This window comes from Quercus robur, chromosome 1 (assembly GCF_932294415.1).
Source record: "Quercus robur chromosome 1, dhQueRobu3.1, whole genome shotgun sequence".
Lineage (NCBI taxonomy): Eukaryota > Viridiplantae > Streptophyta > Magnoliopsida > Fagales > Fagaceae > Quercus > Quercus robur.
Genome location: NC_065534.1, coordinates 47,734,396 through 47,758,950, shown reverse-complemented (window position 1 = coordinate 47,758,950; position 24,555 = coordinate 47,734,396). Strand labels below are relative to the sequence as shown.

The 24,555-nt window shown below is 33.6% G+C and overlaps 1 long non-coding RNA gene across 1 annotated transcript; it reads right to left on the bottom strand.

Annotated features, from left to right (window-relative positions):
* Nucleotides 1-12,138: 12,138 nt before the first annotated feature.
* LOC126714281 (uncharacterized) lies at nt 12,139-13,472 on the bottom strand. The gene is made up of 3 exons (XR_007651575.1): nt 13,180-13,472; nt 12,471-12,526; nt 12,139-12,361 (listed from the first exon to the last, which is right to left on the bottom strand). It is a non-coding gene; the product is annotated as an uncharacterized LOC126714281 (long non-coding RNA).
* Nucleotides 13,473-24,555: the final 11,083 nt, after the last annotated feature.

Sequence of the window (24,555 nt, the reverse complement as noted above, 5' to 3'; positions counted from 1 at the left end):
AGTCTGGATGGCCTTCACGTAGGTTTTTTCCAATGGTTCTGGCTTGTTATGGGGGAATCTGTGAAAAATGATGTGAAGTCTATTTTTAGCTCTAGGACTATGTCGGAATACTTGAATAAAACTCTCATCACGTTGATTCCCAAGTGTAAGAATCCCAAATCTTTGAACAACTACTGACCTATCAGCTTGTGTAACATTGTTTATAAGTTGGTGACGAAGATAATTGTTGCTCGCATCCGGCCTTTTTTGTTGAAACTTGTCTCTCCTTTTCAGTCAGCATTTGTTCCAGGGAGGAAGGGTATGGATAATGTGATAATTGTCCAAGAAATCATCCATACAATGGCTAGGAAGAAAGTAAAGGGAGGGGTGATGGAAATTAAGTTGGATTTGGAAAAGGCCTATGACCGCCTGGAGTGGAGTTTCATTGGAGACACTTTAAAGCTTTTCAGAATCCCCAATAATTTGATTTCTCTAATTATGAGCTGCATATCTTCCTCGGCAATCTCTGTTTTATTTAATGGGGGTGCTTTAGAAGCTTTTCTCCCTTCATGAGGAATCTAACAAGGAGATCCCTTGTCACCTTACCTCTTCATCCTTTGTATGGAGGTGTTAGGGGCTTTAATTGAAGATAAATGCAAAGAGAAGCTTTGGAATCCCGTCAAATCTTCGCAAAGTGGTCCGACATTTTTGCACTTATTTTTCGCAGATGACCTAATGCTTTTTGCAAAGGCAAACCGAAAAAATTGCACTGCAATCAGGGATGTGCTAGATACTTTTGTTCTCTTTTAGGGCAAAAAACCAATAAAGAGAAGTCTCGGGTCTATTTTTTTCCTAATGTGGATCAGAATTCTAGAGAAGAGCTTAGTGAAGTGTTGGGTTTTAGATCCACCCCTTCCCTTGGGAAGTATTTGGGGTTTCCCATTAAGCATAAGGGTGCACCGCAAGATTTTGGGTTCATTATTAATCAAATCCAAAGTAAGTTAGCAGGTTGGAAGGCAAACTTGTTATCTTTTGCAGGGAGAATTGTGCTGACCCAATCGGTGACTTCCACCATACCCAACTATACTATCCAGTGCATGGCTCTTCCCCCCAAAATCCTTAAAGGTGTTGACAAGGTGAATAGAAATTTTATATGGGGTTCATCGGATAGTAAGAAGAAACTTCATCTTATTGGATGGAACAAAGTCACGAGGGATAAGGAGGAAGGAGGTTTAGGCATTCAAGCAATGAAGCCGAAGAATACTGCCCTATTAGCTAAGTTGAATTGGAGGTCTAAAACTGAGAAAGCAACATTATGGGTTCGAGTACTTTCCCATAAGTACCGTGGGCAGAGGAGAAGATCCCCAAACTTACTTAACGTTATCTCTTGCTCACCCACTTGGACTGGCATTAAGATGGGTGAAGACACTATTAATAAGGGTGCCAAGTGGGTTGCTGGAAGTAATAGTGGCCTTTCTCTTTGGTTTGATAAATGGATGGACACTGGTACTCTCAAAAGCTGCATTTTTGGTCCGCTAAATGGAGGTGAAGAGGATATCAAATTAAAGGATGTGACAGGCTTCTTTGGCTAGAAATGGGAGGAGTTGTCTTTTTTCTTCCCAAATAGATTATGATAGATATTAAAGCCACCCCAATGCCTTATTCCAATCAAAGAGAGGACAAGGCTGTCGTGGGGTCCATCCCCCAGTGGAGAATTCAAGCTCAAAGATGCTTATCGTATAACGAATACTAATAATCCAAAGCATATGAATTGGCCTTACAGTGAGGAGTGGGTTTGGAATATTTCTGCCATTCCGAAAATAAAGTGCTTCCCTTGGCAATGCAGTCATCATAGCATCCCGGTTCGTGTGATCCTCGCCGAAAGAGGTATGAACATCACTCCACTGTGTCCTGTATGTAACGCAGCCCCTGAAAAAATTATTCATGCTCTTAAAGATTGTCCTAAGGCCCAACTCTTCTGGAATTCCTTCTCTCCCCCTTGCTCTGCCGCTTCTTTTTCCGGTACTCACCTTATGGTGTGGCTGAGAATTAATTGTAAGTCGATGAGGCAGTGGCGTGGTTCTAAGTTAGATTGGTCTATTATTTTCCCCATTGCGGTCTGGATACTTTGCTTAAACCAGAATAATATAGTTTTTGGCAAATCTTCCACTCAGAAAGATTTAGAGGCCGAGACCCTAGAAAAAACTGCTAAGATGGCGTATCTGGGGATTTCCGAGAAGCACATGAAAGCTAGAACAAAAATCTAGGTTAGGTGGCTGCCCCCTCCAATCAATTGGTTGAAGTTAAACTCGGATGGTTCATCCATGGAAAACCTTGGTCTGGCTGGAGGAGGTGGGCTGATCCGTAATGAATTTGGGGAATAGGTGAAAGGCTATGCAAGAGCTATTGGCTGTGCTTCCAGCGTTGCAGCGGAGCTGTGGGCATTAAGAGATGGCATCCGGCTCTGTATCTCCCTTAAAATCCCAGCGCTTGTGGTTGAGCTCGATGCGAAATTGGTGATTGATCTTTTAATGGTCAGTTAGTTCTATTAATGCAAATCCTTTTCACCAAAAATAAATAAATAAATACTAGGATCTCTTCTATTGTTCCCCCCACCCCCCTTATATTACACGGGTAACCCAATACCAAGCACCAATGAGTATTTGTCTTAAAAAAAAAAAAAAAATACCAACTAGTATTAATTTGTGAGGGAAAAAAAATAATTGTTAAACAACCAACCCACGAACAAGGCTGCTGGCTTGGACTTTATATATAGAACTAGTTGTTAACCCGTGTGATGCATGGGAAAGCTATTGTGTATGATATAAACTTATTCTTTTTCTCTTCCTCTTTGATTGTACATTAGAATTCCAGTCTTATAGTTTCCTATCTTTGATATGAAACATTAAATTACGTAATGAAAAATAGAAATCAAACTTAAGTTTAAAATAAAATGAAGAATTAAAATCTTTAACATCCTCAATTATCCATAAAATGTATGAAACACAAATTTAAAGAACTACTTAATCAATATTTCAAATAAATTGAAAAAAAAAAAAACTTTAAAAAGTGTATTTTGTATCTTCTTCCTTTGTTGCTTTGTAATAATCACTGAATATGTCCTTTTGTTTTCCTTGAGTACAAATGTTGGTGTGAGTTGCACATTGCTTTGAACATCAACTTTTTGAAACTTTGTAGAATCATCACCTTGTTCACTTGATAAGTTGCTACTACATTCATTTGAAGTATCATTGATGTAAGCATGACAATAAAACAGGTTGATAAATGTATTACAACATAAACAAATTAAAAATCTAATTTATAATTTTGCTATATTAAAAAATACGTACTTCTAACATTTTATCAAGCTAAATTGCTTTGTCAATATTTTCAAAAGATTCAAAATCTTTCTTGACGATGTAGAATTCCCATCCATACTTAAGATTATAATCATTTAGTTGTATTTGGAAAACAAATTCTATTCCATTCAGATTTTCTATTTGCACAGGAAGGACGACTTCTTGGGCACCTAACAAAAGTAATATTTTTCAGTACACTCAAGTAAAACTTGGACAAAGATGTTCTATTGAAACATGGCAATAAACGGGAGTTCTACTGATCCATGTTTCCTATGGATGTCTCATAATGAGGTATGTACAAACTTTTTTGTTGATTGGAAGTAAACTTAATGATGAATGCTAACTATTTTGAAGGATAAAATGTTATACATAATGGTCGGAAGCAAAACTGATTTAGTGATTGTGAAAATTTCGTAGATATTTGACAAATTCACCAATAAATTATAAATCATTCCTTGGAAGTTGACTGTATTAGCAGCATGTGTGCTCAGTCCTTTGCTGCAACAATATTTAAAGAGAAGGCCATAATATTTGATTGAAAAGTTCCATCTTTTTTCAATAGTTTTGATAGAGATTCATAGACCCAATAATGAAACCCTTTTTGGACAACCTTCAAGAAGGTTTTGTGATGGCCAACTATCATATATTTTATACATAAGTAGGCTAGAAAAAAAAAAAATAGAGGAAAGTAGCAAACCTTGGTGGTGGCGTTAATAAAAGGCAAAGATTGAGGGGGCGGACTATAACGTGCGATTGAGAGAGAATGAGCAACGATCAATCTGACAATCTATATGAATTTCAAGCAATATATTTATTCAGCAATCTAGCCATAGGAATCCAATTTTCAGCCAACATTCAAGAAACATTAATAGAAGAAACCATTATGTTCAAAACTCTAATCATTAAAAAATCAAACCTACTTATCAATATCCCTTAAACTTTCAAATTGATAACCTTAGAGACCATTATGATTCAATTAATCTCCTTTCTACTATATAAACCTATCTCACCATCAATACCAATCTCAATTTCTAACATATGAATCATAAAAAATTCAAACCCATAGCTCAGTTTCCACTAAAAATATTCAAATTGATTAAAGCTTTTCTTTCATGAGACAACTAATGATAACCAAAACAACAATAAATGAAATTTTCTGGTAGTTAGAAGAACCAACAACAAACAGGCAAAAAACTTTCAAAGTTTCAATTTCATACTCTTATTCAAAAGAATTATAAGAATTGCAGCAGTAACATAATTGCTTTGACTCTAATTATCTCTCTGCAATAGATTCTTCCACAATCTAAGAAGCTTCGATTTATATTTTATGCAAAGAAGTGACTCTTTGCACAAACTGCTGGGGACCAGCAGTTTCAATTGACTGCCAGTGCCATATCAAACTAAAGTAGAATGGTCAATAATTGAAGACATTTTGGTTCTAGAAAGAAATAAATTTCCTACAATTTTATTTTGATAAGTGAGTTGAACATGTGGAGCTAAGGTCAAAATGAAGATCTGTCTAGTTGTTTAGTCTCTAATAACTCATGATCTTTGAAAGAATTTATTTTTAGTTTTTGGAGGAGGAGGGGTGCATTCTACATGGTATTCATGTTAAACAAAACATTAATCTATAAGAAAAATAATTTTAAGAATTGTTTACAGGAAAATAAAATTTATGCAAACAGCCTAAACATTTAGAAAATCTAAAGATCAAACATTACAGCCCAACTTACTTGTCACCAATAAATTTTGTCTGAGTGAAGTAGCCAAGAGAGAGCACCTCCATAAGATTATGTTGCTTATCAAGACCCTGTTGCCCAGCGAAATGCATAAGCTGTGGCTGTCTAGAGTATTTCCCCTGTGTGCATTTAAGACAATGTTAGTGGAATCTTCAATAGATTAAGGTCGCTTCATAGCTTCCTTACCTATATAAAGTTATCCATATATTTAAAACTATTTTTATGCTTACGTGAGTCCTGAAAGGTTATACTCCAATTGATGGCCCTTAAAACCTGAAAATTTGCGAAGCAGTCATAATTATTTATTGCATACAATGACCAGCCAAATCAAACTTAATGCAAACAAATCAATGATATGTATATAAGTGATTTAGAGAATTTTTGGAAAACCTCTGACATCCGAGCTTCTATCCTCTCAATTTGAGATCCAAACTTGTTCCTGTAATACTCTTTCTTATTGATGCTTTCTTTTGGGGCAGAAGTCATAAGTTGAAATGCATGCCATCTAATCTACAAATGTAGTTGATAAAAGATAAGAGTGGGAACACACACACACACACAGAGCAAACCTCAAAGTCATAATGATCCTTAGATGCAGCTATAGCTTTGTCAATATTTTTTTTTGCCCACAAAGCACCATGGACACACAGTGTCTAAACTGATATCTATTTTTATAAGCTTTTTCTGAGTGTTGTTTCCAATTGACTCGGACGCAGACATGATGCCTTTGTATCTGCAAGTTTTTTGAAATATATTGATTAAGTTTTGAATGCAGTGAAGTACAGTGGTTTTACTTCTTCACATGTTATAACTCAAGATAACATTTTCTACCAAAGAATTATTAACTTAACAAATTACAAACACATGTACTCTTGAATCGGAACCCCTAGATCAAAATGAAGCCAGATGCATAACCCATGACTACTTGAAAAGCTATATTATTCAAAATTAATAAAATTTTCTGTAATGACATTTGTGGCTTTATTAGAATAATCATTATTGATCTCCATCACATGAAATAGTATCTACATAGGGACAGAGCATAAGCACTGCCACTCAAGTAAGCAATGCCTCCCCCATGTCACCTAAGCTGTCAACAGCAAAACTTGTCTGTCTCAGCTTGATTGCATCCATCAAGTAATACAAACCAAATTGATGTAAAATAATTACTCTTTTTGTATCTTTTTTGTGCTACACACAGTACAAAATTCACACATAAAAGTCAACCTGATGAAGAATCAGATATGTTGTTTACTACTAAAAAGGAAGACTTCCCACTAGTTGATGAGAAAGATCAACTCAGAGAGCAACAAATCAGAGGGTATACATGATGTGAAAATTGATCTTGTGCATCTACTATCAATTAACCTTCCATGATGCTTGAAGTGACAAAGCTTAATTATGTGATAAGCAAGAATTATTCCAAACCCAAAGACTCATTTAAACTACAATTCAATTAAATCTAGAATACAAAATAGAAACAGGAATACCCCTAACATCAGCATAAATTTCAAAATCAAAACTGAATTCAGACATTGGCAGCTATACATGAACTCAGATAAGAATTCACAAAATTAAATCCAAAACAACTGAATTGAAAATCCCTACCTACAAAACAGAAAGAATCCAGATAATAAATTGACTGTCCTTGTCTTGTAGTTGTATTATCAAATAACCCAAATAACAAAATGCCAAATCCCTACCTACAAAACAGTAAGAATTCAGTTTTTAGCCAACATTCAAGAAAAATTAATAGAAGAGAAATAGTGCAGTGCAGAAAGTTTGAAACAGTGCAGTGTAATACAGATTTTTATGAAATTCATGGAATCAATTAGCTGACTAACCACCAGGGCTTGTTGAACCACTAAGCTCTCCTTAGCAATGGGTTTAAATTATGACCATGATACCCTGAAGCCTTCACATATATATAAAAAAGACAGTTTTATTTATGATCCCAATTAAGCTCTTTAAGATACATGATGCACAAATTATTCTGGATAGTGACAATAATAAGTACTCTCTAATACAATTATTTACATAAAAAGAATAGGTTCCAAAAATAATCACCATAATCTATTAAACAATAAAATTTCAATATAATCTTTGGAAAATCTCTGTTTGTGATTTGCACTGAGTCATAATAAAAAGGCTGACCTTATAAATGGTGCACATCGTTTTCAAGAGAGAGAGAGAGAGAGAGATAGATTACTCCATAAAAGAAAATTCTATAAATTATATCCAATTTTATATCTAACTTGGAAAAGTTATGGATCCCAATATGACTATGTGCTACACTACAGGGATAGCATTCCCCCTGCCTAATGAAGTAGTCTTAGGCACACAAGCAGCTAGGGTAGCATAGCATCCTCAACATATAAAATTTAGATTGTGTTGCAACACACAATCTGAAAATGTAATGAATGTCTAACCTCAACGTACTCCACACTACTTTCATTAAAATGATCAGGTATGTTGTGTGATGAGAGCAAGCTGATAACTTCACCAGAACCAATGTACTCCACACCAATTTTGCTTAGTTTCCACTAAACAAATTCAAACCAATAGCTCAGTTTCCCCCCCAAAAAAAAAAAAAATCAAATTGATTATCACCATTTTAATATCTATTTAAAATGTTGAAGATGTGACTCACTTCAAAAAATATTATCGTCAAAAGTCAAATATTTATTTGATAAGCAAGAACTTTTACTGAAACACATTACTATTAGTTACAGAGTTCCAAACCCAAAGACTATATAAGTGTGTGCACAAACTCAATTACATATGCAAAGAAAAACACAGCTAAAACTACAATTCAATCAACTCTAGAATACAAAACAGACTTATCAGTTTAAATTTCAAAATCACAAAATTATCCAACACATAATTGGGGTAAAAAATCTCATAAAGGTTGGGATTTCTTCTTTAATTTTCCTGCTCAAGATATGGATTTATACAGTAGCACGTACTTGCAGTAGAAAGAACATTAAGGAAACATTTATTAGAAAAAAATTAACAGCAAAGCTATAGTTCATTCCACAATTGATAAATTATCTACCAAAACCTATAAAGTAATCCACAATTGACAAATTAATTAACAAAGCAAAACTCACAATTCACCAATGTATCTAAAAAGACCCTTCACAACTGATTGAGCTTCCATTTACTTGTGCTTCACTGTTTTTCTCTCCTCAACACCTAAATAGAAGCTTAATTAAAATTTTGAGAATATAATCCAACATACAAAACCCAAAAATATCCCTAAAAAATCACAAACTTGGTCATCCATAAAAAATAAAAACAAATCTGGGTATCCATAAACTTGGTCATCAAAAACACGAAATTTAAACTCTAATCAACAACTAATCTATCCAAACCTACTGTATCTGAAATTTCAACTAAAAATTTTCTCAAATTTGAATCACACACACAGACCAAAATTCAACAAAATCAATCAGAAAAATCAACTGGTACATACAATTCAAAAGAAACCAATACTGAAAAAACCCATTCTCGCCTTCTTTCCATTTGTAATTAAAACCAATAACCCCAATGCCTAAATTAAAGACCATCAACCTAATAAGACACTTAGCCCAAAATAACAAAACTTGAATCATATTTAACACCAATTTTTCTTGTCTAAAAATACCTGCACTGTAGCGGTTTTGGCGGTATATGGGTGAAGGCTAGGCTGAGGGTGGGGTGATGGTTTGACATGGTGGCAACCCTCAGATCTCTTTCTCTCTCTACCATTGACGGAAAAAGAACTGAACAGTTTTTGGTTTTAAGAAAGAAAGAGAGAATGGTTGAACTTGTCAAAAGAGAAGGAAAAGCAGAATCGAAAGGGAAGAGAGAGCATCTGAAATTTGAATGCATAAGGTTTGAAAGAGAGGAGTCGGGTTAAGCTAGGTTTTGTTTTGTTTTTGTTTTTTTTTTTAAAAGATAAGTATTTGGGTTTTTTTTTTTTTTTTTTTTTTTTTTTTTTTTTTTTTTTTTAGTGAAAAGAGTTTTTAATTTTAATGTTTTAAATATTGTGCTGATATGGAAAATTGTGGGAGTTTCAGAGACTTTAGTTTTATATATATAATAACTAGTCGCCAACCCATGCGATACACGGATAAGCTATTAAATATGAGAAATTAAAAATACGCTTTTCTCATCATAAATAATGTAATAAATACAATTAGAGAAAGATTACTAAATCTTTGATTTCATTAAAAATAACATTTTGTAAATTATCTTCAGGCTTGGAAATGCTCTCAAAATGTTGAAGAACATAATATTCACTTCAATGACATGTTAACCCTTTTAAAGTGATGTAAAATTCTCAATATACTAAATTTGCTCAATAGAGGATCACCAAATAGGAATGACACATAATTCTTGAAATTAAGTCATATATAAACCTGTGTCTAAAAATGAACAACAATTTCATATCAAAAAGTACAATATATCCACACTACAATAAGTACAAAGGAAATTGATCATGCAAGAATACATATTTTGCATCAAGTTAGGCTCACCTTCCACTTAAAATTGAAACTTAACACAAATTTTGGTATCAAGATTCTCTGAATGTCATAAAGACCAATACCAAACTAAATAGATGGATTGTAGAGAACCAAATTCCAGGTACACAAGCTATCCTACAATTATATTATGACTATTTGATAATCCTATTAGATCTCTAATGCTCATAATCCTCTGTTTTATTACATATAAGTAAAACAAATAAATTTAACAAAATCTAACTTTTTGGTCATATGCTTGCATAAGCTTCAACTCATTCTCTAATCTCTCTATTAATTCATTTGTAGAAAATTTTTATGAAAAAACTTAATAAACTGATAGAGAACATTATACAAACATATAAAAACATAACCAACAATGGTTTTTATGAATTTAATTAAGAAAAAGTTATTGTTGAAAGTTGACAAAAGTACAGTTGTAAGTGAGGTTTTTAAAAAATGTACATAAGCAAATAATCTAATAAACTAAAAATCATTAACTACTAATTATTAAGATGGGATGAAGTTTGAAAAGGACAAATTTATTTGGAATCAAGTAATTTGTAAACACCGCATATATGAATGTGAAAAGAAAAAGAAGAAAGTACAAGTAGAAATCTATCTTGGGTTGCAACAATAATGGAAATGAGCAACCATAGGTATTGTATAAATTCAAACCATAAATATTGCAATATATACCTATAAATAGATATCAATAGTTATATAAATTGCATCATCAATGACATGTTTTTTCATGAGACATTTTTTTTTTCTAGGACTCCAAAACTCATAATAAAATATAGTCTAAAGGAATTAAGAATGTGGAAGACATGCATATAAAGGCCAAAAAGTATTCAAGACAATCTGTAAGGTTGAATTTTATCAACCATCTTGTTGGCTTTATTCCATGCCAAATTTGCTTGTATTTTAGCAATTAGTAACCTTGTATTTAGGTGGGAATCATGTAAAAGTAGTGAATGAGAGAGTGTGAAGAAATGCTCAAGATTGTGCAAGGATGCAGAGACTCGCAGCTGGAACTCGTGGGTGACTTGCAATTGGCAAGTCGCTAAAGCTGGCACACGTGTGAAGTATGCAGGGGAGCTGAAGAGTCATGCCAGCTGTTGCACTACTGGACAAAAGTCCCAGGCTGGCCAGGCCGTTAGCTCGTGGCTTGAACTCGCGACACATCCTAGTCATGAGGCCAAGTCGCCAGACCACCCTGTTTGGGAAAAACTGACTTTTCACATTCCTTCTCACCCTACTATATATAGACCCTGATACCCACGAAATGTAGAGAGCTTCTAGAGAGAATTTTGAGAGAGAAACCCTAGAGAAAAACAAGATTGATTCATCCACAATCTTCACATAGAGACTCTTCAAATTCCTCTACTCTCTTCCTCTCCATTGTCAAATCCTTGAGAGGTACATTACCAAAACCTTTTCTCACCATACCCATATCTGTGAGAAGGCCATTTGGTGTTTGGGAAGCAGTTAAGAAGGGACCAATTTCATATTGGTTGATGCTATGGTCAAGTAGCGGAATCCGGTAAGCTAAAGAAGAAATAGGTTCGGCATAACCTTGTTGGAGTAGGAGCTTGGATGGCTAAGGTACATTGGGTAGATTAGGCTTGGAGGGTCTTTTGCTGTTTATGTATCCCAACTACATTCTTTAGTGGATTATTTACAGCTTGGAGGGCGGCGGAGAGGTTTTACGCCGAGGGCTTCGGTTTCCTCTTCGATAACACATCGTGTGTTGTCCTTGTGTTTGCATCTCTCTTCCCTTAATTTTTTCCATTTAATTTCTGCTGTGGATGTGATTTTATTTGGTTTAGATTGTTTATCAATTCTGTATTAAGTTTATGTTCATATTCCGCACATTAATTGTTTGACATTAAGCTTGAATTGGTAACTTGTATATTGGGGGTCTAAACGTTCATAGTGTTTTATACACTTATTGAACTTTCACAATCAATGTATCAGCTCTACTGATTCTTTGACTCCACAAAATTAGAAAGAACAGGTTGAGAGAAAATTTCAATTGAATCCAATACCATTCAAAGCTAAACTTTACCCCTTGGGAGTTATTAGCTTTGCCAAGATGGACTGTTTATGGTAAAGAAATTGTACGCTCCACTTGGCAAAATTAATTCCCAGTTTCCTAACACTTGAAAAGGAAAATAAAAAAAATATTACAATCAACAACCACTATGTCGAAAGGAAAATAAATATATATTACAATCAACAACCATAATGTGTTCGTGTTCATCATTGTTCACTTGAGCTAATGAGCTAACCAGAATAATACACATAGACTTTAAATTGGCAGGTCTTAGCTTGCTAAGATAATGCTCAAACCTAATTTTTTTAAAGGATATGCATGCATTGTATCAATTAAACATAAAAATGATATAATATCATCTTTTATCTCCATTGGTCTGTACCTTTATGATGTATACAAAGTACAGATATGTTCAACTTTTATAGCCAAATGGGATAATAGGAAAAAAAGAAGAAGCTTGTTGCTAGATATTAGACTTTCATAACAAAACAACAATATAATTGTATGGTTCGATATCAATGGATTGAAATTATATTTAAGCTCATTGGTGGGCTAGCAAACATAAAGTAAAATAAAGAAAACCAAAGTGAATCTGAATATGAAATGGCAATCCTGTGCTCCATGAAATCCAACCTTCTGCATAGCAACATAGGCTAGGTAGCAAAGGCCTTGCAATAGCACTAATCTTGGTTTTACTGATTGGCCTGCAATTCTACCAACCTATAAAAACAATTATGATACAAAAATTCACAATCCAAATCCAATACCAAGGAATATTCATTCAAGAACTTCTTTTGATATTTTTTATGAAAAAATATGAGAAACTTACCTTAATAGAGAAATGAAGAGCTCCATTAACATTTTCTGGTACATGCTTATGTAAATCTGCAACAATAGTATAGTACTCAAACTTTAAAATTAGAATTCAGTTATTTATTAATTTAAGATATAGATATGTGGCTAAGTTTAAAATTATTCACTTTCAAAATTTAATTGATCTAATGCACATGGCTGAGTCTAAAATTATTCACTTCCAAAATTTAATTGATCTAATGCCCTCACATAAATTAAATCCCAACCTGCTTGAATTGGTATTAAGTTTGTCTGGTTGTGGAAGTACTTTGGAAGCTTTATATCAAACATATGGTGTGCGTCTATGAAAAGTGAAACTATTTTGCTTCTAGGAAAGTTAACTAAACCTGGGTTAGAGGAGAAAGATGAAGAATAAGAATAGAGAATTTATCGGTTACGAAATCAGAGAAAGAAATCACATTAAAAAAAAAATTAATTTAACAAATTCTTAGGTGCAGATTAGACTCTTATAATCTAAACTGAAACCAACAATACTCGAATTAAAAGCAATTCAAACATTAACACTTTACAGATATCTGATGCGTTTCAAACTAATATGTATTTAATTGTAGAGAGAGAAAAGAGTCCTAATCCCTAAATTTGATATACCACCAATTTCCGGCTTAAGCCAAAAAATCCAATTTATATATATTCAATACATACAACAAAAGAATTGGGGATATAACCTTATTGCAACCGATGAACACCACTGTTAGTCCAGCAAATCCATCTCAAAGAGCTACTTAATGGTCATCGCAATCTTCTTCGACACACTCATTCCATATGTTGCCTCTCCATCAGACTGGGGATATATCTATAACTTGGGTGATTGCAGTTGTTGAGTTGTGCTAGAGAAGGTGGAGCTGTTGAGTTGTGGGAGAGAAGGATTGATGGTGGTTCTAGGTTGTGGAGAGAAAATTGAGAGTGAAGATGGGCAAAGAATCGGGTTTAAGAGAGGAGCAATTTTTTTTTTTTTTTGTATATTGGGTTTTATGTATTATTGGGTTTCAGAGAAAAAAAAAATAGAATTTTTGTTTTTTTTTTTTTAAATAATGTTGATGTGGAAAATTGTTGTGCTAGCAAAAGCTTCGGTTTTATATATATACTAGTCACTAACCTGCACTATGCGCGGAAAGTTTTTACATAAATGTGAAATGTATATAACATATGCAAAATAATCTTGATTTATTTTTCTTCTTCTATTGAATGCATTTTTCATTTGTAGTTTAAGATGTTACTTTAAGTCTAAAAATATTCCAATCAAATAATGGTGTCTTTTGCTAATCCAAAATAAAATTAATTTTGCCAAATTCAACATTAGCTTCTATTTGGCAAATCCCAATCGTTGAGCAAAAGAAAATTGCCAAAATCCCATTTCTTAATTCCTTAACCTTCTTGAACTTCCACACTAACCAAGCAAAGAGGAAAAAAAATAGAAATCTGTTATTTAGGAGTATGGACCATCTAACCAAATTAAGTGCAATTTTAAAAAATAATTGACTTAAATTTTGAATAACACCCCATCAACCAAACAAAGAAAAAAGAGCAGAGTAATAATATTATTATTTAAAAGAGTTGAAAGAAAGGCATGTGAAATTTGAGATCTCATTTTTTTTTTTTTTGATTAAAAAAGAAAAGAAAAAAGGAATACATGAGACTCCAATCTAAATGGGAAAAAAATCAGCAATATAAAAATACATTCACTCTGCTAATTCAAAAACTTTCATCCAACCAAATCAAGACATCTATTCCTCAATTTTCATACACTGCCAAGTCTACCTTAGGCTTGAACTCAAAATGATTTAATTTGATTGAGTGTTGCATAGAATTAAAATTGTTTGTCTCAATATGCAGTAGCACTTAATTGATGCAACCTTAATGCAGCAGTAGCTCTTGAACAATGCAGTCCAGTATGAAATACTTGTTACCAAGTAATATTCCCTCTTGGCCTCCCCTGCTTGACGTTCTGTTTAGCCTCTTCTACAAGCTTCTCCCTAATGAGCTTTTTGTGTGCCAACAACACCAAACCCTACAAAAAAAAAGCAAACATTTTTATACAACAAATCCAAGATATCAATACCTTAAAAAAAAAAAAAAAAAAAAAACATATGGAGACCTTTTTTTGGATCTTAAATAACAAAATTTTAAAATACAACCCTAGGTCCATTCATTTACAACAAAAGTAGCAAAAGCTACAATGAACAATATGTCAAGCACAAATTATTCTCATATAGACACAAATCTTACGCTAACACATCACTCTGCACATCCCCATCATATTTTTTGCAAGCCCCATACACAACCTCCTTCACTCTTCAAAGCATAAGGAAGCATGTCATCAAAGTACATAAACTAATAAGGATGATACTACTTGAAATGAAGTTGTTTAAAGAAATCTATTTTAAATTAAATCATTAAAATAATAACAAATGATTGAAAAAGATAATGACTTTGTAAAAAAAATTCAAACTCAAACTTTTGCACTCACCAGGGGCCATCAAATCATTACGTTTTGGCTCAGCGTGTAATGCCTTTACTGAGCACTATCTTTGTGAAAAACTCAAACCATGAGTCGAAGGTTGAGGCCGATCCGATAATAGGCTAAATAAACCGCTTTGGGAACTTGATAACACCAAACAAATAAACAAAATCAATCTTTATCAGAACAATTAAACAACCAAAAAGAGGTATCAATTTCATTCAAATGAATAAACAATCTTTTGAAATTACAGTAAATGAAGAAGAATAAGTCTAAATCAAAACCTTAATTAAAACAAAATCTAACCCAATCACGTAATTAAAAACCAACTGATCAAAATACCAAAAACTAAATCCTTTTAAATCCCCAAATTTAAAATGGAATTTTACTTTTTAAGCCTCCGTATATTTGGATAAAGATTCAGTTTTTCAAACACGGAAAACTCATAGCTTGTCTAAAATGATCTTATGGGTAACATCTAATATAACAAAATAGTAACTAACTGACATTGACACCCAAAAATTTATAATACATCATTTAGAACCTTATTCAAAAGTTTTGAATTAAAATAACACAATTTAAAGAGATTAGTAAACCAAAGTGCTCCATAGTTTCACTCCCACTAACAAATATAGATAACAACACACATAAATATCTACATAGTTTCCAAAGGGTGGACTTGAAACAACTAAAAATAATCTAGCATACTAACAGAAATAGGGCCTTCAAAAAAGGTCAAGTCAGTGCACCCCATTTTGCATATAACTACACCCCGGTCAGGTAACAATGTCTAAGATATTAACCATCATTGTCATAAATATAAGTTATAAAACAGATTTTGCATCAACTATCTAACATATCATGATGGCAGACTCATTTCATTTTAGAACCATGTAATTTTTTTTTTTTGTATAGAAGCTTCCTAATCAAAAGCCAAACACATTCAAGATACGGGTGTTTTGTACAGACCAAAATTGGGTTCTTGGAGTACCAAATACATTTTTACGAATAAATTGATAAACTAAACATGGATCATCAAAACATTTTCCCCAAGAATCAGTAACACAATTAAAAGACAAAGGATTTACAACTATTTAATAAATACAACTATTGGTAAGTCAAAACCTACCAAAGGCATTTACCTTTGAGATCTTACTTTATCATCTTTTTCTGCAATAAGAAGTGCATCTTAATATATCTCACCCTAATGGAAGTATATTGGGTACCATAGTTGTGCTTATGTACAACATTATATAAGTCAAACAAAACTGCACAAATAGTCATGGAAGGAGGTGCCATGTAGATGTTGCCAAACACTGACCTGTTATGCAAAAGCTAAATTTGTGAGATACATACTGGCAAAAATGATTTCGTCAAAGTAACCTTGTGAAAGAGATACATTCTAAAACTTTTCTCTACATATAAATTTTGAGTTTCCATTTTAAAGAAATACATTCAACTGTTTTCTTATTTCAATTGACAACCCATGTACATAGTTACTCTTGTAGGCCTTTTGTCGAACACCTAACAAATATGGCCAAGAAATAGAACTTAGTTGATGTATAGGTGCTGAAACAAAAGAACTCGAAAAAGAAATTAGAATAATCTAATCTAGAAATTAAAAACTTATTGATAGAAAATTGATATACCACCAATTTCAGGCTTTAGCTAGAAAATCCAATTCATATTCAATACATAAAACAAAAGAATTGGGCATGAGGATAACCTTATTGCAACCCATGAACAGAGAGAGAATGGTCTGATACGGAGAAGGGGTTTGGCTGACCTGTATCTACGATTGGAGTGAATCACTTCAGAGGCGTTTTGGATGACGGAGAAGGGGAATGGGATCGGGTTTTGTTGGAGCTAATATGGGTTTCAGTTTTGGATGATGGAGAAGGGCTTTGGCCGTAGGGTCTGTTTTGGATGACGGAGAATGTTTTGGATGACGACGAAGGTTTGACCGTGAGGCGTGTATTGGATGACAGAGAAGTGGAACGGGGAAGGAGAAGGGGAACGAGAGAAATAGAAAATTAGAATTTAGTTTTTTGTATTATTGGGTTTTATGTATTATCTGGTTTTTTAAAAAAATAATTTTTTTTAAATAATTCTGACGTGGAAAATTGTGGAAGCTTTAAAAGCTTTGGTTATATATATATATATATATAGATTGGGTTTTATGTATTATCGGGTTTTTTTTTAAATTAAAATTTTTTTTAAAATAATGTTGACGTGGAAAATTATGGGAGTTTTAAAAGCTTCGATTTTATATATAACTAGTCGCTAACCCATGTGATGCATGGATTAGTTGAACAAAATTTTAAATTTTGTTTAAAGTTATGATCACTTGAAAAAATAAGTTACAATTTAAGAGGGAAATAAAATACTAACACCAATAATGTTAGGCATGCCATGCCTATTATCAATGACATCCTTTCTTTAATGAAAATTAAGGTCTCAATCATTTTTTAATATAATATAATCCCCCCCATTACTCAATTTGTTTGCAAAATCAGGGGTTTTTTCTTGCCATATAAAATGCAACCAAAAAACCCAAAAATAAGAAAATAAAAACTATAGAAGTTTTTACATAGAAAGCAGTAATTAATTACACTCAGAAATGACAATGATACTCAGAAGAAGAGTCATTAATCTAGAGCTATGTTTTGGAATTTTTTTTTTTTTTTTGAGAATTGGAAAAACTAATTTAGTGTTATAGGAAATAGTTATAATATTTTAACATGTAGAAAAAGAACAACAAAAAGGCATATCATATGAATAAATTGACTTCGTTAGAGAATGAAGACAAATAAATGCACTGGAGAGAACAGATTTCGGAATATATGTATGTAAAAAGAAGAAGAAGGAAGTACCGGTTGAAAGGTCATAGAGTTTTAATTGAGATAGAAGACAACCAATCTAGGAAGCATTGGAATGCACTTATGATTCCAACTTTTATTCTTGGCGAGAGAAAGACAAAATTTAAAGAACAAATTTATGAGGTTAACGCATAACCTAAGCTTGTTCATCAAGATTCAAGACCCAGCAACGTAAAAAATGGTATAAAAAATAGAATAAAAATGCAAAAAATGGTCATATATATGAAAAATATTTTTTAAAAAATAACAGTAATTTATAATTTTTAAATCACATTAATTCAAATGGTAAAGCAAAATTTATGACTACATAATAGAAAAAATATAGGAGAAAAATAGATTACCTCAAAAGAATAATGCATGACTATAGCAATTGAAATTTGTCAAGACAATTTCATATAGAACAAAGTTTAGTTACAAAATCAATTGTAGCCTTAGGCTACAAACTCACTCAATATCTTTTTATTGGAGGTGAATTTTGACAAATCCACCATTAGATTACATCTTCTTTTTATATCCTCCATGTTTGCAAAATTTCAAGAAAATTAAATATCAATAGCTATGTCATCAATAAATTTTTAAATAGCAAGTTTTTGTAATTTAAAATTATACATAAAATATAAGATTATATATTATATAGTAAATAATATCCGATTGACACAAAAATTGACATGTGTATTAAGAGCGTAAAGAATATGTAATTCAACAGTTAGCTTTTCAAAATATGCAATAATATTTATTTTATTGAGTGTGTTTGTAGCCTAAAGCTACAACCAAAGTTTAGCTACAAAATTGGTTATAACCTAAAGCTACAACCAATTTTGTAACTAAACTTTGTTCTTTCATATATTACAAAACATGAACTCAAAATTTAGATGTTAAAACTTCTAAAAAGCCAAAAGAAAGAGTAAAGATTCTTTCATTCCTAACCTTAAAAAGTGCAAAAGTTTAAAATATAACCATCTAACAAAAATTGAAATTATCAAATCTCAATATAATAGGTACAAAAATCTAAACAACATAATAAAAAATACCTTAATGTCAAATTCAATGAAATCTTGAGGCTACATTAAATGAGAGGATTGAACTCTCTTTGATGGTTTTCATTCTTGGGTCAGAGAATATCAGGTATCATCACTGTCATTAATAACGCCTATAGCAAAACAACCATGCCGAAACACAATAAGACCCAGAAATTAATATAATCGAACTGTAAAAAGGGGAGTTTCTAATTGAAATAGTGACCTTTTGTGATTCTTCGTCTTGTATCTAGGTCCATTGTCGCTCCTAGTAAAATCCATGAACGTCGTTCTTTGCTGCTTGTAGTCACATAACAGCCTCACATGATGTAGTTTTGAATTATATGAAAAAGAAGAGAAAAGTAAATGATAGAAATGGCTGCCTAACGAAGTAATTGATTGTTAGTGGGAATTTTGTAATCAGTTTTTTTGGCCAATTTTAATATTGAAATCGTGACTGTGTTGCTGTTTTGTAAGGGATTGTTTACATGGGACTGGAGAAGTATTTTTTGCAGGGTGTTTTTATTTTAAATAAAATATTAGAAACATGTAGGAAGACACAGTAAAACTATAATTAAAAAAACCCTAATAGTGATCTACTGACCGTAGAATTAGAGAAGGAGAGAAGGAAGAGTCCAAAACAAAATAGAAAACTATATAAGAGGAGGCGTTTGCGTTTGAATACATCTTAAAAGTCCTAAATCAAATTAAAAAATATAAATAATAAATATATAAGATATAAAACCTAAAAAAAAAAGAATCTAAAATAAAAAGAAGAAGAAAATAGTGATGACGTGGAAAATTGTGGGAGCTTCAAAAGTTTCGGTTTTATATATATACTAGTCGCTAACCCGTGCGATGCACGGGAAAGCTATTGTTAACTTCTCTAATATGAAAAAAAAAAAAATTGAAAGTTCAAAAACGTGTATAAACACCCTTGAACGTTTAGACCCCCAAATACAAAATAACCAATTCAAGCTTTATGACAAACAACTAGTGTGCGGAAAATGAACATAAGCTATAAACAGAATTGGAAATCAATCTAAGCCAATTATAAATCACATCCACAGCAGAAAATAAAAGGCAAAGATAAAGGGAAGAGAGATGCAAACACAAGGACAACACACGATGTGTTATCGAAGAGGAAACCGAAGCCCTCGGCGTAAAACCTCTCCGCCGCCCTCCAAGCGGTCAATAATCCACTAGAAAATGCAGTTGGGATACATGAACAGCAATAGACCCTCCAAACCTAATCTACCCGATGTACCTAAGCCCTCAAAGCTTCTTGCTCCAACGAGGTTGCGCCGAACCTTTTTCTTTTCTAGCTTACCGGATTCCGCTACTAGACCGTAGCATCCGCCATCCTTGGCATCTTCCAATGCTTCCCAAAGCTCCAAAAACACTCAACACTCTGAATGGGTGTGGGTAGTGTTTGGATAGAAATCTCCTCTCAATAGGTATGACAATGAGAGAGGGAATGAGAAGAGACTACAAAGATTTCTCTCTAAGAGTGAGTAGCTCTCTCTAATTGGGTGGGTGTTTTGAAGAAACCTCTCTTAGGGTTTTTCTTTCTGAATAGCCACCCATATTTTGTGGGAATGAGGGGTATTTATACTGGTGTGAGAATGGAATGCGAAGAGTCAGTTTTTCCAAAAACAGGGCTGGCTGGCGACTTGACCTCGCGACTTGACTAAGTCGCGAGTTCAAGTCGCGAGCTAACTTAATGGCCAGTTTGGATTTTTGTCGTGTAGTGCTCCAGGTGGCGTGACTGTTCAGCTCCCCTGCATGCTCTGCATGTGAGCAACTTTTGGCGGCTTGCAAGCCGCGAGCCACCCGCGAGTCCTAGCCGCGAGTCTCTGCTTCACTGCACTGTCTTGAGCATTTCTTCACACTCTCTCACACACTACCCTTACATGATTCCCACCTAAATACAAGGTTTCTAAGTGCTATATTACAAGCAAATTTGTCATGGAATAAAGCCAACACATGGTTGATTAAATTCAACCTTACAATCTCCCCCTTTGGCTATTCCATGACAAAACACCCTAAAACAGACTCTAGACTTAAACGTGAGTTTGGGAACAATGGCAAAACTCACTCACACCTAAATCTAGAAACTGTGCAGCTCTTGAATCATATGAACATGAATCTCCTGAAACACAACAATACACCATGATCATTGTATGCAGAAAAGCATGAAATGCATATGAAGCAAGCAATATGTGATCAAGCAAAGATGGAGTTAAGAAACAAACCATGGCTTGATCAAACAAGCAATCACTACAAGGTAGTGATCACAATGCTCATTCACACTTGGAATGAACACTTGAACATACAAGCTAACAAGAACAATGCAAGTTACTTGTATGCCTAACACTCAACCAATGTATAATACACTAAGTATATGCATCTAGGAAAAATCCTATAAGGGCACAAGAGTGACAGTACTTAACCAGAAAATGCATGACATTTGGATAGAAGTACTGATTTAACAAAATCATAGAGGCTGCATAAAGTATGGTACAAACCATAAAGCCTACAAACAAATGATATCAAACCCTAAAAGCTTACAAAAGTAACATGGGTACAAAGTACATTATATTGAATAAAAACTTAAACAATATAAACTAAAAGTGCTTAAAGTTTCTCCCCTTCAAAATGATGAGAAGCTGTGATGCACTTAGAACATATATACTTGTAACCTGAAACACTTGCACAAAACACATTAGACCCTCAAGGTAAAGCAAGTAATAAAAGAACAAGTATAATGTAACAAGTAAATTGTGATCAAGTAAACATGATGTGAAACATGTGAGCAACTTGATCATACACCAAAACAGTCATATAGAAATGACTACAATGATCACATAGCAAAGCAAATGATCATACGAACATGCATTCAAAGAAGCACAATAGTATAGGGATATATGCATGTCCAAAGCACAAACATGATGCAATGAGAACAACAAAGCATAACTCAAAGCATCATAAAGCCAACAAGAAAACAAACAGAACAAAGTTTTCTAGATAACACAATGTCTTTTCCCCCTTGATATATGCATCTCCACTATGGAAAATCTCTCCCCCTACAAATGTGCACGAGAAATAGAATTTCTCCCCCTAAGGATGTGCACAAGAGTCATAACAAGAGTCATATAGAAATGACAAAACACTCCGGTATACTCTGTAGAGTATACTCTCCCCCTTTTTGTCAGGAATAGACAAAGGGTCAAGGAGAAAAAAAAGGGTAAGAGATGAATGAACAAACAATAATAATGATGCATGAGGGGTGCAAGATGAATGAGAAAATGAAGATCAAACCTAAGACAAAGTAACATGCTACAAAGCATAAGGTAAGCATGACATGCTAGGATGAAGAAATAAGGTAAAGACCAAGGCATGACAAGGGTAACAAAAGTGTGTGCAAGAAGTGGCTAAGTGCAATGCATGACCAATGCATGAAAAATGCACATGTGGGGCAAAGTGTGCAAAATACACAACTAATGAACCAAACATGTTCCTAATGAGGAAACATGAGAAACCCCAAAGTTTGGTACTCATCGGAGTCCAAACAAGCAAGAAAATGTCTAAGAGGCATTTTATCAAACACCTGGCATGCACACTATGAACAATAATGTGAAACAATGCATGAACATCATGAAATCCACCCTTAATACATGTTCTTTCTGCCACAAGGGGCCAACATCCAATGCATATCAACAAAAGAAACCAATCCCATAAAGAAATTTGACAAAAATTAAGTTTTCCTAACCCCAATGATAAAAATCCCAACCAAGAGCACAAAACTTTCCAAAACATAATCCAAGGATCAAAAATAATGAAAAGAATTTATAATTACCTTAGAAATGTTAATGGAATGAAAAACCATTCAAATTGGTTGGATTTTGATGTAAAAATATTGAAAGAGGGGTTTTAGAGAGGATGGGAGAGGTTTAAAACAAGTTTCCCACAAAAAGCCCTTTAAAAAGCTGTTTCTGGGCGTTTCGCGACTGGGCGAGTCGCGAGGTTCAGTCGCGAGCAAGCCGCGAGCCGCGAGTTTCAGCCGCGAGCCGCGAGTTTCAGCCGCGAAAATTTTCGCGAGTCGCCAGTGAGCCGCGAGTGAGTCGCCAAAAGCTTCTGGATGAGCTCGCGAGTGGGGTTTCGCGACTGGCGAGTCGCCAGCTGAGCCGCGAAAAACTCTGACACCTGTTTTTCGAAACAAAACATGTTTAAACAATGAAAAACAAAGTAAACACTAAATATGAACTCAAAGAGTGATAAAAATCACTTCCAAAAACATATAAAATGATCAAAAATCTTTTTGGATTGAACCATATATGATTGAGCACACACACATCACATTTAGACAAGTACAATCTAACAAATGAATAAGACATTCATTGAACATTAGGCATGTGTGTTGTGTGTGTGTATCAAATGTGGAATAGTCCTTAGTCTAGAGTGAAGTTTCAATGATCAATTCAATCAAGTCATACACAACTAGTGCTAAGTCAAGTGGTCTATCTCAATTATAGAAATGAACATATATGACCTCCCACAAGAAAATGATTACATATGATGAAGCTTTTCATTTAGCTTCTTTACAATTCATAACATTTGATCATTTTGAATCAAAACATCTCATTTTGAGATCGATGCCTGAAATTTGTGATATTTCAATTTGACGAACAAGCCTTTGGCTTTTTGGGCATCATACAATTTCATTTAAGTCGCTTTCCCTTTTTCCTAGTCGAATACTAGTATTTGCGACGGCTTTTGCAGCTCATTATCTCTTTTCATTTTGAGATTTACATTTATTGAGCTCTTTAAGCAATAAAAATAAAAGAGTGGGAAGAGATATAAGCACAAGTCTACGCAAGTATCAAAACCAACATGACTATTGACTAATCATTCATGACAAGCTTGAAGATCGATTTACAACAATCACACAAAGATGTCAAGATTTTTCCCACAAAGATATAAGTGCAAAAATAACAAGCTAAGCTCGAAAATGCACAAAGCCATTTGTACAAAGGTACAAGGCCAAACTCACATGTGATATGTGCTCAAACAAATACGATCAAACTTTTTAAATTTTTCACTTTTTATGTGGTTTTGGATTTTTACTCACACAAAATAGAAACATAAAAGTAAGATAAAAAATGAAACAATGCATACAAATAAATGCAAGATGCACAAAATGCATGAAAATATGACATTTAATGCATGAAGGGTCCTACAAAGATCGAAAGAATTAGATCAAGGACCAAAAGAGCAAAAACTCAACCATAGGAACCCTTCCTCATCCAAACGGAACGATTGTTTGGAATGAGTGTCTCAAGAGAAGCGAGACGAGAGTTGGAAGAATAAGAACCGGAGATGCACATAGTCAAGGAGTTAAGAGCATTAAACATTTTCTTTAACAACATGCTATTTTCACTCAAATCCAGTTTACTCTTTTTAGCACAACTTCCAAAAAGCTCAAGTTTCTCTTTTCTTTTGATTCTCTTAAGAGCTTGAAACTTAGAGCAATGAGGTCTTAGATGACCAAAGGCACCACAATGGTGACAAACAATGTGTTTAGGTCCACTAGGCTTTTTGGGAATGGATCTAGCAACATGGTTTTGTTCCCTCTTCAACTTATGACATTGAGGTCTTATATGACCAATCACACCACAATGGTGGCAA